We start from the raw sequence: 14395 nt of genomic DNA on the forward strand, positions 1-14395 counted from the left end.
TTGCAAAGTCTGTGAGTCTGTTTTTGCTCTGCAGATAGGTTCACTTGTATCCTTTTTTTTAGATTCCACATATAAGTGATATCAAATGATGTTTGTCCTTCACTGTCTGACCTACTTCACTTAGTGTACGATAATCTTTAGGTCTATCCATGTTGCTGCAAATGGAATTATTTAATTCTTTTTTAATGGCTGAGTAATATTTCATTGTATATATGTACCACATCTTCTTTATCCATTTCTCTGTTGATGGACCTTTAGGTTGCTTCCATATCTTGGCTATTGTAAATAGTGCTGCATAATTTGAAGGTATCTTTTCAAATTATGGTTTTCTCTGGATATATGATCAGGAATGGGATTGCTGGATCAGTGGTTTTATTTTTAGTTTTTTGAGCAACCTCCATACTGTTTTCCCTAGTGGTTGTATCAGTTGATATTCCCACTAATAGTCTGAGAGGGTTCACTTTTCTCCACAACCTTTCCAGCATTTATTGTTTGTAGACTTTTTGATCATGGCCATTTTGGCTGGTGTAAGGTGGTACCCCATAGTAGTTTTGATTTGCATTTCCCTAATAGTCGTTAATATTCAGCATTTTTTCATGTGTTTTTTTGGCCATTTGTATGTCTTCTTTGGAGAAATGTCTATTTAGATCTTCCAGTTTTTTTTATTGGGGTTTTTTTTTTTTATATTGCACTGCAGGAAGTGTTTGTGTATTTTGGGGATTAATCCCTTGTCAGTCACTTCATTTGCAAATATTTTCCCCCAGTTTTGTGGGTTGTCTTTTCATTTTGTTTATGGTTTCCTTTGCTATGCAAAAGCTTTTATGTTTAATTAGGTCCCATTTGTTTATTTTTATTTTTATTGTCATTACTGTAGGAGGTAGATCTGAAAAGATACTGCTGCAATTTATGTCAGAGAATGTTCTGCCTAGGCTTTCCTCTAAGAGTTTTATAGTATCTGGTCTATATTTTGGTCTTTAATCCATTTTGAATTTATTTTTTGTATGGTGTTGGAGAGTGTTTTAATTTCATTCTTTTACATGTAGCTGTCCAGTTTTCCCAGCATCACTTTTCAAAGAGACTGTCATTTATCCACTGTATATTCTTGCCTCCTTTATCATAGATTAGGTTGACCATAGGTGCATGGGTTTAGTTCTGGGCTTTTTATCCTGTTCCAGTGATTTATACTTCTGCTTTTGTGCCAGTACCATACTGTTTTGACGACTGTAGCTTTGTAGTATCACTTGAAGACAGCCTGATTTCTCCAACTCCTTTTTTCATTTTAAATATTGCTTTGGATTTGACAAAGTTCAACATCCATTCATGATCAAGACCCTCGCCAAAGTGGGTATAGAGGGAACATTCCTGAATTTAATCAAAGCCATTTATGATAAACCCACAGCAAATATAATCCTCAATGGGGAAAAACTGAAAGCCTTCTCACTCAAATCTGGAACAAGATAGGGATGACCACTCTCACCACTGCTCTTCAACATAGTTTTGGAAGTCTTAGCCACAGCAATTAGACAAACAAAAGAAATAAAAGGCATCCATATAGGAGGAGAAGAGATCAAACTGTCACTGTATGCAGATGATATGATACTATACCTAGAAAACCCTAAGGACTCAACCCCCAAAATCCTTGAACTGATTAATAAATTCAGCAAAGTGGCAGGATATAAGATTAACATTCAGAAGTCAGTTGCATTTCTGTATACCAGCAATGAAACATTAGAAAAGGAATACAAAAATATGATACCTTTTAAAATTGTACCTCACAAAATCAAATACCTCGGAATACACCTAACCAAAGAGGTAAAGGACCTATATGCCGAGAACTATAAAACTTTAATCAAAGAAATCAAAGAAGATGTAAAAAAATGGAAAGATATTCCATGTTCCTGGATTGGGAAAATCAATATTGTGAAAATGGCCATCCTACCCAAAGCAATCTACAGATTCAATGCAATCCCTATCAAATTACCCATGACATTTTTCACAGAACTAGAACAAACAATCCAAACATTTATATGGAACAACAAAAGACCCAGAATCGCCAAAGCAATCCTGAGAAACAAAAACCAAGCAGGAGGCATAACTCTCCCAGACTTCAAGAAATACTACAAAGCCACAGTCATCAAAACAGTGTGATACTGGTATCAAAACAGACAGACAGACCAATGGAACAGAATAGAGAATCCGGAAATAAACCCTGACACCTATGGTCAATTAATCTTTGACAAAGGAGGCAAGAACATAAAATGGGAAAAGGAAAGTCTATTCAGCAAGCATTGCTGGGAAACCTGGACAGCTACATGCAAAGCAATGAAACTAGAACACACCCTCACACCATGCACAAAAATAAACTCCAAATGGCTGAAAGACTTAAATATACGACAGGACACCATCAAACTCCTAGAAGAAAACATAGGCAAAACACTCTCTGACATCAACATCATGAATATTTTCTCAGGTCAGTCGCCCAAAGCAATAGAAACTAGAGCAAAAATAAACCCATGGGACCTCATCAAACTGAAAAGCTTTTGCACAGCAAAGGAAACCCAAAGGAAAACAAAAAGACAACTTACAGAATGGGAGAAAATAGTTTCAAATGATGCAACTGACAAGGGCTTAATCTCTAGAATATATAAGCAACTTATACAACTCAACAGCAAAAAAACCAATCAATCAATGGAAAAATGGGCAAAAGACCTGAATAGACATTTCTCCAAAGAAGATATACAGATGGCCAACAAACACATGAAAAAATGCTCAACATCGCTGGTTATAAGAGAAATGCAAATCCAAACTACCATGAGATATCACCTCACACCAGTCAGAATGGCCATCATTAATAAATCCACAAATAACAAGTGCTGGAGGGGCTGTGGAGAAAAGGGAACCCTCCTGCACTGCTGGTGGGAATGTAAACTGGTACAGCCACTATGGAGAACAGTTTGGAGATACCTTAGAAATCTATACATAGAACTTCCATATGACCCTGCAATCCCACTCTTGGGCATCTATCCGGACAAAGCTCTACTTAAAAGAGACACATGCACCCGCATGTTCATTGCAGCACTATTCACAATAGCCAGGACATGGAAACAATCCAAATGTCCATCGACAGATGATTGGATTTGGAAGAGGTGGTATATATACACAATGGAATACTACTCAGCCATAAAAAAGAATGACATAATGCCATTTGCAGCAACATGGATGGAACTAGAGAATCTCATACTGAGTGAAATGAGCCAGAAAGACAAAGACAAATACCATATGATATCACTTATAACTGGAATCTAATATCCAGCACAAATGAACATCTCCTCAGAAAAGAAAATCATGGACTTGGAGAAGAGACTTGTGGTTGCCTGATGGGAGGGGGAGGGAGTGGGAGGGATTGGGAGCTTGGGCTTATCAGACACAACCTAGAATAGATTTATAAGGAGATCCTGCTGAACAGCATTGAGAACTATGTCTAGATACTCATGTCGCAACAGAAGAAAGGGTGGGGGAAAAAACTGTAACTGCAATGTATACATCAAGGATAACCTGACCCCCTTGCTGTACAGTGGGAAAATAAATAAATAAATAAATAAAAATAAATAAATAAAATAAAATAAATATTGCTTTGGTTTTTTGGGGTCTTTTGTGTTTTCATACAAATTAAAAAATTTTTGTTCTAGTTCTGTGAAAAATGCCATTGGATAGGGATTGCATTGAATCTGTAGATAGACTTGGGTGGTATAGTAATTTTGACAATACTGAGTCTTCCAATCCAAGAACATGGTATATCTTTCCATCTGTTTGTGTCATCTTTGATTTCTTTCAACAGCGTTTTACAGTTTTCAAAGTACACATCTTTTGCCTCCTTAAGTAGGTTTATTCCTAGGTATTTTATTCTTTTTGATGTAATGGTAAGTGGGATTATTTCCTTAATTTATAATACTGATCTTTTGTTGTTAGTGTATAGAAATGAAAGGGATTTCTGTGTATTAATTATGTATCTTGCAATTTTACCACATTCATTGATTAGCTCTATCAGTTTTCTGATAGCATATTTAAGATTTTCTATGTATAGTATCATGTCATCTGCAAACAGTGATAGCTTTACTTCTTTTCAATTTGGATTCCATTTATTTATTTATTTATTTATTTATTTATTTATTTATTTATTTTCTTCTCTGATTGCTATAGCTAGGACTTGCAAATCTATGTTGAATAAAAATGACAATAGTGGACATCCTTGCCTTGTTCCTGATCTTAGTGGAAACTCAAGTTTTTCACCATTGAGAATGCAGTTTTTTGGAAATAGTTTCAGAAGGATAGGTGTTAACTCTTCTCTAAGTTTTTGATAGAATTTGCCTGTGAAGCCATCTGGTCCTAGACTTGTTTGCTGGAAGTTTTTAAATCACAGTTTCAATTTCAGTACTTGTGATTGGTCTGTTCATCTTTTCTATTTCTTCCTGGTTTAGTCAGATTGTACCTTTCTAAGAATTTGTCCATTTCTTCTAGGCTGTCCATTTTATTGGCATATATTTGCTTGCAATAGTCTCTAATGATCCTTTGTATTTCTGCGATGTCTGTTGTAACTTCTTTTTCATTTTGAATTTTATTGATTTGAGTCCTCTCTTTTTTTTTTTTCTGATGCATCTGGCTAAGGGTTTATCAATTTTGTTGGTCTTTCCAAAGAAGCAGCTTTTATTTTCATTGCTATTTTCTGTGGTTTTCTTTGCTTCTATTTCATTGATTTCTGCTCTGATCTTTATGATTTCCTTCTGCTAACTTTGGGTTTTGTCTGTTCTTTTTCTTATTACTTTAGGTGTAGGCTGTTTATTTGAGATTTTGTTTCCTGAGGTAGGCTTATATTGCTATAAACTTCCCTCTTGGAACTGCTTTTGCTGCATCACATGGGTTTTGGATTGTTTGTTTGTTGTCATTTGCTCCTAGGTATTTTTAAAGTTCCTCTTTGATTTCTTCAATCATCCATTGGTTGTTTAGTAGCATGGTGTTTAGTCTTCATGTGTTTGTATTTTCTGCAGTTTTTCCTTATTGATTTCCAGTCTTAATAGCATTGTGGTTGGAAAAGATGCTTGATATGATTTCAGTTTTTTAAAATTTCCTGAGCTTGCTTTGTGGCCCAGAATGTGATGCTGCTTTTGGATAGAATATTCTATAAATATCTATTAAGTCCATCTGGTCTAATGCATCATTTAAGGCCTGTGTTTCCTTGTTGATTTTCTGTCTGGATGATCTATCCATTGCTGTAATTGGGGTGTTAAAATCTCCCACTGTCATTGTGTTATTGTCAATATCTCCTTTTATGCCTCTTTGCAGTTGCCTTATATACTCAAGTGCTCCTATGTTGGGTGCATATATATTTACAGTTGTTATATCTTTTCCTTGGATTGATCCTTTGATCATTATGTAATGTCCTTCTTTGTCTTTTGTAACTGTCTTTATTTGAAAGTCTATTTTTTCTTATATGCGTATTGCTACTCCAGCTTTTTTTTTTTTTTTTTTGCCTTTTCTAGGGCCGCTCCCGCGGCATATGGAGGTTCCCAGGCTAGGGGTCAAATCGGAGCTGTAGCCGCTGGCCTAGACCAGAGACACAGCAACACGGGATCTGAGCTGCGTCTGCAACCTACACCACAGCTCACGGCAATGCCAGATCCTTAACCCACTGAGCAGGGCCAGGGATCAAACACGCAACCTCATGGTTCCTAGTCAGATTCGTTAACCATTGCGCCATGATGGGAACTCCAACTCCAGCTTTTTTTGACTTCCATTTACATGGAATATCTTTTTCTATTCTCTCACTTTTAGTCTGTATGTGTTCCTAGAACTGAAGTGGGCCTCTTGTAGACAGTGTATGTATGGGCCTTGCTTTTGTATCCATTCAGCCAGTCTGTGTCTCTTTTGGTTGGAGCACTTAATCCATTTACATTTAATGTAATTATTGATATGTAAATTCTTATTGCCATTTTGTTAATTATTTTGGGTTTGTTTTGTTGGTCTTTTTTCTTTCTTCTTTTGTTTTCTTCTCTAGTTTGATGACTATCTTCAGTGTTGTGAATGGGTCACTTTTTCTGTTTGTGTATGTGTGTATTGTAGATTTTTGGTTTGTGGTCACCATGATAACCTCATGATATGTCCTGTTTTGATACAGGAGTCATAATACACACACTCAAGAATTTTTTAAGTTGCTGGTCTCTTAATTTCAAATGCATTTCCAGTATCCTCCATTTGTACTCTCCTCACAATCGCTGGTTTTGGTATTATATTTGTGTAGATGATTTCCTGTCTTTACTGCATGTTTGCCTTTACTGGTGAGCATTCCCCTGTGTTAAGTTTCTTTTTTTCTCATTGCGGCTTTTTCTTTTCCAGCTAGAGAAGTTCCTTTAGTGTTTGTGGTAAAGCTGGTTTAGTAGTGCTGAATTCCCTTAGCTTTTGGTTGTCTGTAAAGCTTTTGATTTCTCTTTCAAATGTGAATGAGAGTCTTGCTGGGTAGAGTATTCTTGGCTGTAGATTTTTTCCTTTCATCACTTTAAGTGTATCATGCTACTCCTTTCTAGCCTCCAGAGTTTCTGCTGAAAAAAATCAGCTGATAACCTTGTTGGGGTTCCTTTGTATGTTATTTGTTGATTTTTCCTAGCTGCTTTGAATATTTTCCCTTTGTCTTTAATTTTAGTCAGTTTGATTAATGTGTGTCTCAGGATGTTCCTCCTGTATGGTACTCATTGTGCTTCCTGGAGTTGAGCAAGTGATTCCCTTCCCATGGTAGGGAAGTTTTTGGCTATTATCTCTTCAAATATTTTCTCAGGCCCTTTATCTCTTCTCCTTCTGGCACCCCTGTAAAGTGCATGTTGTTGCAGTTAATGTTGTCCCAGAATTCTCTTAGACTGTCCTAATTTCTTTTCATTCTTTTTTCTTTATTTGTTCCACATCACTGATTTCCACAGTCTGTCTTCTTTCTCACTTATTTGTTCTTCTGTCTCCTGTTTTCTGCTATTGATTCCTTCTAGTGAATATTTCATTTTGATTATTGCATTGTTCATCACTGCTTGTTTGTTCTTTAAATCTTCTATTTTTTGTTAAATGTTTCCTGTAATTACTTGATCTTTTCCCTGTTTTTTCCCCCAGATCTTGGATTATCCTTACTCTTATTACTCTAAAGTCTTTTCCATGTAGGTTGCTTATCTACACTTCATTTAGCTGTTCTTCTGGGGTTTTGTCTTGTTCTCTCTTCTGGCTTGTATTTGTCTGCCATTTCATTTTGTCTAGCTTTCTATATTTGTGGTCTCCTTTCTACTGGCTCCATGGCTGTAGTCTCTTTTTCTTCTGGTGTCTACCCCCTTGTGAGTGATGTTGATACAGGAGATTGTGGCAGGCTTCCAGATGGGAGGGTCTGGTGCCTGCCCACTGGTGGGTGGATCCAAGTCTTGTCCTTCTGGTAGGTGGGGCTGTGTATCTGGGTGTGATTTGAGGCAGCTATATGCCCAGGAGAACTGTAGGTAGCCTGCTTGCTGATGGGTGGGGCTGTGTTCTCATTCTGTTTGTTTGGCCTGGGGCTTCTGAGCATTCATGCCTCCAGTGTTTTGTTGGGTAGAGACAAGTTTTTCCAAAATGGCAACCTCTAGGGGAGCTCACACTGATAATTATTCCCTGGGACCTCCGCCTCCAGTGTCCTTCCCCCACAGTGAGCCACAGCTGACCCCTGCTTTTCCAGACCCACAGGTAGGTCTGACCCAGACTGTTATGGAGTCCCTGCTTTGCCCTGTGACCCAATGCATATGAAACTCTGTGTGTGCCCTCAAAGAGTGGAGCCTCTGTTTCCCCCAGACTTGTGGAGCTTCTATGCTCAAGTTCTGCTGGCCTTCAATGCCAAATACTCCAGGACTACTCGTCCCAATGCTAGATCCCCAGGCTGGGGTACCCGACATGGGGTTCAAAACTCTCACTCCTATGGGAGAGCCTTTGCAAACATCATTTACAAATATTTTCTCCCATTCTGTAGGTTGTCTTTTTCTTTTGTTTATGGTTTCCTTTGCTCTGCAAAAGCTTGTAAATTTTATTAGGTCTCATTTGTTTAGTTTTGCTTTCATGTCTATTGCCTTGAGATACTGACCTAAGAAAACATTGGTATGATTTATGCCTATATTCTCTTCTAGGAGTTTTATGGTGTCATGTCTTATATTTAAGTCTTTAAGCTATTTGGAGTTTATTTTTGTGTATGGTGTGAGGGTGTGTTCTAACTTCATTGAGTTGCATGTGGCTGTCCAGCTTTTCTTTTTTTTTTTTTTTTTTTTTTTTTTTTTTTGTCTTTTGTCTTTTTGGTCTTTTGTTGTTGTTGTTGCTATTTCTTGGGCCACTCCCGCGGCATATGGAGGTTCCCAGGCTAGGGGTTGAATCGGAGCTGCAGCCACCAGCCTACGCCAGAGGCACAGCAACGCGGGATCCGAGCCGCGTCTGCAACCTACACCACAGCTCACGGCAACGCCGGATCGTTAACCCACCGAGCAAGAGCAGGGACCGAACCCGCAACCTCATGGTTCCTAGTCGGATTCGTTAGCCACTGCGCCACGACGGGAACTCCTGTACAGCTTTTCTAATACCACTTGCTGAAGAGACTGTCTTTTCTCCATTTTATATTCTTGCCTCCTTTGTCAAAGATTAATTGTCCATAGGGGCATGGATTTAGTTCTGGCCTCTCTATTCTTTTCCATTGATCCATGTGTTTTTTTTTCCCAATACCATGCTGTTTTGATTAATGTAGCTTTATAATATTGTCTGAAATCTGGAAGGGTTATGCCTCCAGCTTTGTTCTTTTTCCTCAGGATTGCTTTGGTAATTCTGGGTCTTTTGTGGTTCCATAAAATTTGTAGGGTTATTTGTTCTAGTTCTTTGAAGAATGTCATGGTAATTTGATAGGGATCACATTAAATCTGTAGATTACTTTGAGTTGTATGGCCATTTTAACAATATTAATTATTCCAATCTAAGAGCATAGGAAATCTTTCCATTTCTTTAAATCATCTTCAGACACTTTTATCAATGTTTTATAGTTCTCAGTATATAAGTCTTTTACCTCCTTGGTTAGGTTTATTACTAAGTTTTATTTTTTAATATGATTTTAAAAGATTTTTTTTTTACTTTCCCTTTCTGATATTTCATTGTTGTCATAAAGAAATATAACAGGTTTCTTTATGTTAGTCTTGTATCCTGCTACCTTGATGAATTTGCTTATCACTTCTAGTAGTTTTTGTATGGGGTCTTTAGGGTTTCCTGTATATAGTATCATGTTATCTGCATATAATGACAATTTTACCTCTTCTCTTTCAGTTTGGATAAATTTAATTTCTTTTCCTTATCTGATTCTTTTAGGTAGGACTTCCAATACTATGTTGAATACAAGTGGTGAGAGTGGGCATCCTTGTCTTCTTCCAAATTTTGGCAGGAAGGCTTTCAGTTTTTCATTGTTGAGTATTATATTCGCTATGGGTTTATCATAAATAATTTAATAAAGCTGTTTAAAATGTTTATGGAGTGACACAGTGTCAACATTAAGAGCTAAACCTGGAGTTCCCGTCGTGGCGCAGTGGTTAACGAATCCGACTAGGAACCATGAGGTTGCGGGTTCGGTCCCTGCCCTTGCTCAGTGGGTTAACGATCCGGCGTTGCCGTGAGCTGTGGTGTAGGTTGCAGACGCGGCTCGGATCCCGCGTTGCTATGGCTCTGGTGTAGGCCGGTGGCTACAGCTCTGATTTGACCTGTAGCCTGGGAACCTCCATATGCCGCAGGAGCGGCCCTAGAAAAAGCCAAAAAAGACAAAAATAAAAATAAAAATAAATTGAAAAAAATGCTCCTCACAAGAGTTTTTTTGGGTTTTTTTGTTTTGTTTTGTTTTGTTTTCTTACTTTTTTTTTTTTAATTTTTTTTTTTATGGCCACACCTGACATATGGAAGTTCCCAGGCCAGGAGTCAAATAGGAGCTGCAGCAGCTGGCCTACACTACAGATCTGAGCCGTGTCTGCAACCTACACCACAGCCTCACTGTAACACCTGATTGAACCTGCATCCTCATGGATACAAGTTTGGTTCATAACCTGCTGAGCCACAATAGGAACTCCCTATAAAAATTTTTGAATGTGTAAATGAATGAGTAAATTTTAATTTATTGCCATATGTCCCATGTGGGTCATTTATAATGACTAGTATATCAACCAATAATTTTTTTTCATCTCACCTCATTCTATCTCATTTAAACTTAAAAGTCTTGGCCAAGGATATAGTAAGAGCAGTAGTTTCCATTAATAAAGACTTAAGTTTGTTTTCCATGTATTTTTCTTAAAGCACTTTTGTCATATATACTAATAGCAGATCTTATAAGCTCTGCAAAATGACATTGTTATGAAATACTTAGATTAAGAGATTGTCCTTTATTTAAGTAATGTTGAAAATATATACATAAGTATAAACTTTAGTATTGGAAGGAAACCTATATTGAATGAACATATACTACTTCCCTAAACTGTTATCTCCATTAATCCTCACAACAGTTGAAAGAGGAACTGAGGATCTGGGAAGTTAAGTAAATTATTCCAGGGTAAATAGCAGGAGGTAGAGTGAAGATTAAAATCCATGTCTTTGAATTCCGTGAATAGGACTCTATCTCCTTGTTATTGCCAAGTCCCAGGCATTAGAAATACAAAGAAATACAAAGATGAATAAGGCTCAGTCCCCACCCTCTAGAAGCTTGGAAGCCAACAAGTTAGAAATGTAAGCAGATAATTGAGATAAGTTCTAACTTTTTTTTTTTTTTTTTGTCTTTTTGCCATTTCTTGGGCCGCTCCCGCGGCATATGGAGGTTCCCAGGCTAGGAGTTGAATCGGAGCTGTAGCCGCCAGCCTAAGCCAGAGCCACAGCAACGCGGGATCCGAGCCACGTCTGCGAACTACACCACAGCTCACGGCAACGCCGGATCGTTAACCCACTGAGCAAGGGCAGGGACTGAACCCGCAACCTCATGGTTCCTAGTCGGATTCGTTAACCACTGTGCCACGACGGGAACTCCAAGTTCTAACATTTTTGTGTGCTGGAGAGTTATCCATTCTCCCTGGAGTAGCCTCACCTTAAGGTGGACATCACATACCAGGTCTCTTTCTCCATTTGTCACTACTTTGTAGTACTTACAAGTTTTAGTTTCTTTTTAGAGATTATCCCATACATCTCTCATTTAACAATGCTATGAGGGACCTCCTGCTATGGCACAATGGGATTGGCAGCATCTTGGGAGTGCTGGGATGCAGGTTCAGTCCCTAGCCCAGCACAGTGGGTTAAGGATTTGGCATTGCTACAGCTACAGCTTAGGTCACAACTGCGGCTCAGATCTGATGACTGGCCCAGGAGATCCACGTGCCACAGGGAGGTCAAAAATGAAAAAAACAAGCAATGCTATGAGGTAGTTACTATTATATCCCCATTTTACAGATGAGAAAATAAGGTATAGGCAAGTTAAGTAACTTATTCAAAGTCCCACAAATAGTAAGTGGCAATGCTAGCTTCAAATCCAAGCAGTCTGGCTCAAGTGTCTCTATTTTAGCCACTAGATTATGTTGCCTCTAAACCTTTCTAAACTCATCGGAATTCCCATTGTGGTGCAGTGGGAACAAATCCAGCTAATATCCATGAGGATGCAGGTTCCATCCCTGGCCTCACTCTGTGTGTTGGAGATCTGGTTTTGCCATGAGCTATGGTGTAGGTCGCAGACACAGCTTGGATCCCACAGTGCTGTGGCTGTGGTGTAGGCCAGCAGCTGTAGCTCCAATTGACCCCAGGCTGGGAATTTGCATATGCCATGAGTGTGGCCCTGAAAAGCAAAACAAACAAACAAACAAAAAACCCATAAACATTTCTAAACTCAGAAAACTCAATGTGCGCACCCATCAAGGTGATCTGATTTTAGGGCATTGACCCATTAGATACCATCTTATTGCTTAACAATGAACAATTAACTATCAAGTAGACTGGATACACATGTTTGTTTATTATGTTCTTTCTAGGCAATTCTACCTAGGAAGGCACTTTGTATCAAAGGCTTGTTCCTGTGCTTGAAATTAGATCAAGGGGAATTAGCTGGCTTATTTTAAGGAACTGCTGATTCTATTTCATTTCTTTGATGGTTTTGTCATGTGATTTTATTTATTTTTTTCAGATACATTTTATTTATTTACTTATTTTAATTTTTATTATAGTAGATTTACAATGTTCTGTCAATTTCTGCTATACAGCAAAGTGACTCAATTATACATACATAGACTTGTTTTTCTCATATCCCATCATGTTCCATCACAAGTTATTGGGTATAGTTCCCTATGCTATACAGCAGGACCTCATTGCTTATCCACTCAAAATGCAACAGTTTGCATCAACTAACCCTAAACTCCCACTCCGTCCCACTCCCTTCCCCTCCCCCTCCCCCTTGGCAACCACAAATCTGTTCTCCATGTCCATGAGTTTGTCTGTTCTGTAGATAGGTTCATTTGTGCCATATTTTAGGTTCTACATATAAGTGATATCATATGGTATCTGTCTTTTTCTGACTTACATCACTTAGTATGAGAGTCTATAGTTCCATCCATGTTGCTGCAAATGGCAGTATCTTTTTTCTTTTTTTATGGATGTGTAGTATTCCATTGTACATATGTACTGCATTTTCTAAATTCCATCCATGTTGCTGCAAATGGCAATATCTTTTTTCTTTTTTATGGCTGTGTAGTATTCCATTCGTCTGTTGATGGACATTTAGGTTGTTTCCATGTCTTGGCTATTGTGAATAGTAATGCTGCAATGAACATGGGGGTGCATATATCTTTTTCATTGAAAGTTTTGTCTGGATATATGTGCAAGAGTGGGATTGCTGGGTCATATGGTAGTTTTATATTTAGTTTTCTTTCTTTCTTTTTTTTTTTTTGTCTTTTCGCCATTTCTTGGGCCACTCCCGCAGCATATGGAGGTTCCCAGGCTAGGGGTCGAATCGGAGCTGCAGCCACCAGCCTATGCCACAGCCACAGCAATGCGGGATCCGAGCCACATCTGCGACCTACACCACAGCTCACCACAACGCCAGATCGTTAACCCACCGAGCAAGGGCAGGGATGGAAACCGAAACTTCATGGTTCCTAGTCGGATTCGTTAACCACTGCACCACAACGAGAACTCCTATATTTAGTTTTCTAAAGAATCTCCATACTGTTTTCCATAGTGTTTGTACCAATTTACATTCTCACCAGAGGTGTAGGAGGGTTCTCTTTTCTTCTCACCCTCTTCAGCATTTGTTATTTGTAGATTTATTAATGATAGCCATTCTGACTGGCATGAGGTAGTACCTCATTCTAGTTTTGATTCGCATTTCTCTGATAATTAGTAATGTTGAGCATTTTTTCATGTGCCTATTGGCAATCTGTATGTCTTCTTTGGAGAAGTGTCTATTTAGGTCTTATGCCCATTTTTCAATTGGATTATTTGTGTTTTTTGTTATTGACTGCTTCCATTTCCACTCTAGGGTTATAGTGGCAGCCATTTCTCTGGACAATTCTGAAGGCACACTGCTTTTCAGACTCTTTCTCAACTTACAGTGATGACCAATTCTCCTCAAGATTTGAAATAGTCTTTCTTTTGACATTGTATTAGTCAGAATTTCTCTGGTTGTAAGTGTGGAGCGTCTCAACTCAAATATAAGCACATATGGGAATTGTTTGACCCATGTCCCTGGAAAGTTAAGAGGTAGATGTGGCTTTTCACATCTTGGCTCAAATCAAATCATCCTCCAGGAGTTCCCTTTGTGGTGCAGCAGAAACGAATACAATTAGGAACCATGATGTTGCGGGTTCAATCCCTGCCCTTGCTCAGTGGGTTAAGGATCAGGCGTTGCCATGAGCTGTGGTGTAGGTCGCAGACACGGCTTGCATCTGGCATTGCTGTGGCTGTGGCATAGGCCTGCAGCTACAGCTCTGATTCGACCCCTACCCTGGGCACCTCCATATGCCTTGGGTGCAGCCCTAAAAAGACAAAAAAAAAAAAAAGAAAGAAAAATTATCCTCCAGCTTTTTTTTTTTCCTCTATCTGGATCTCTCAGCCTCCAGAAATTTATTGGTTCTGCTTATATCTATCTGTTGATCTCATTCATTCCTAGAGAAAGACATTTATTGGACCATGCTAGGTTACCTATCCTGTTTTAGATCAATCAATATGGTCACGAGAATGAGATACTCTTATTCAGTTGCGCTGGATTCACTTGTCCATCTGTGTTGCTTTAGGGTCTAAGTTTACTTGAAAATCCCACCAGGAGAACATGTTGGAGGGGAGAAAGATACATTCCTCTAAGGAAGTA

The 14395-nt window shown here is 38.5% G+C and overlaps 1 long non-coding RNA gene across 2 annotated transcripts in view; it reads left to right on the top strand.

Annotated features, from left to right (window-relative positions):
• LOC106509808 overlaps positions 1-14395 on the top strand; it is an 86243-nt gene that overhangs the window by 26729 nt on the left and 45119 nt on the right. The gene's annotated exons all lie outside the window — the stretch shown is intronic.

The sequence above is a fragment of the Sus scrofa genome, chromosome 3 (genome assembly GCF_000003025.6).
Source record: "Sus scrofa isolate TJ Tabasco breed Duroc chromosome 3, Sscrofa11.1, whole genome shotgun sequence".
Lineage (NCBI taxonomy): Eukaryota > Metazoa > Chordata > Mammalia > Artiodactyla > Suidae > Sus > Sus scrofa.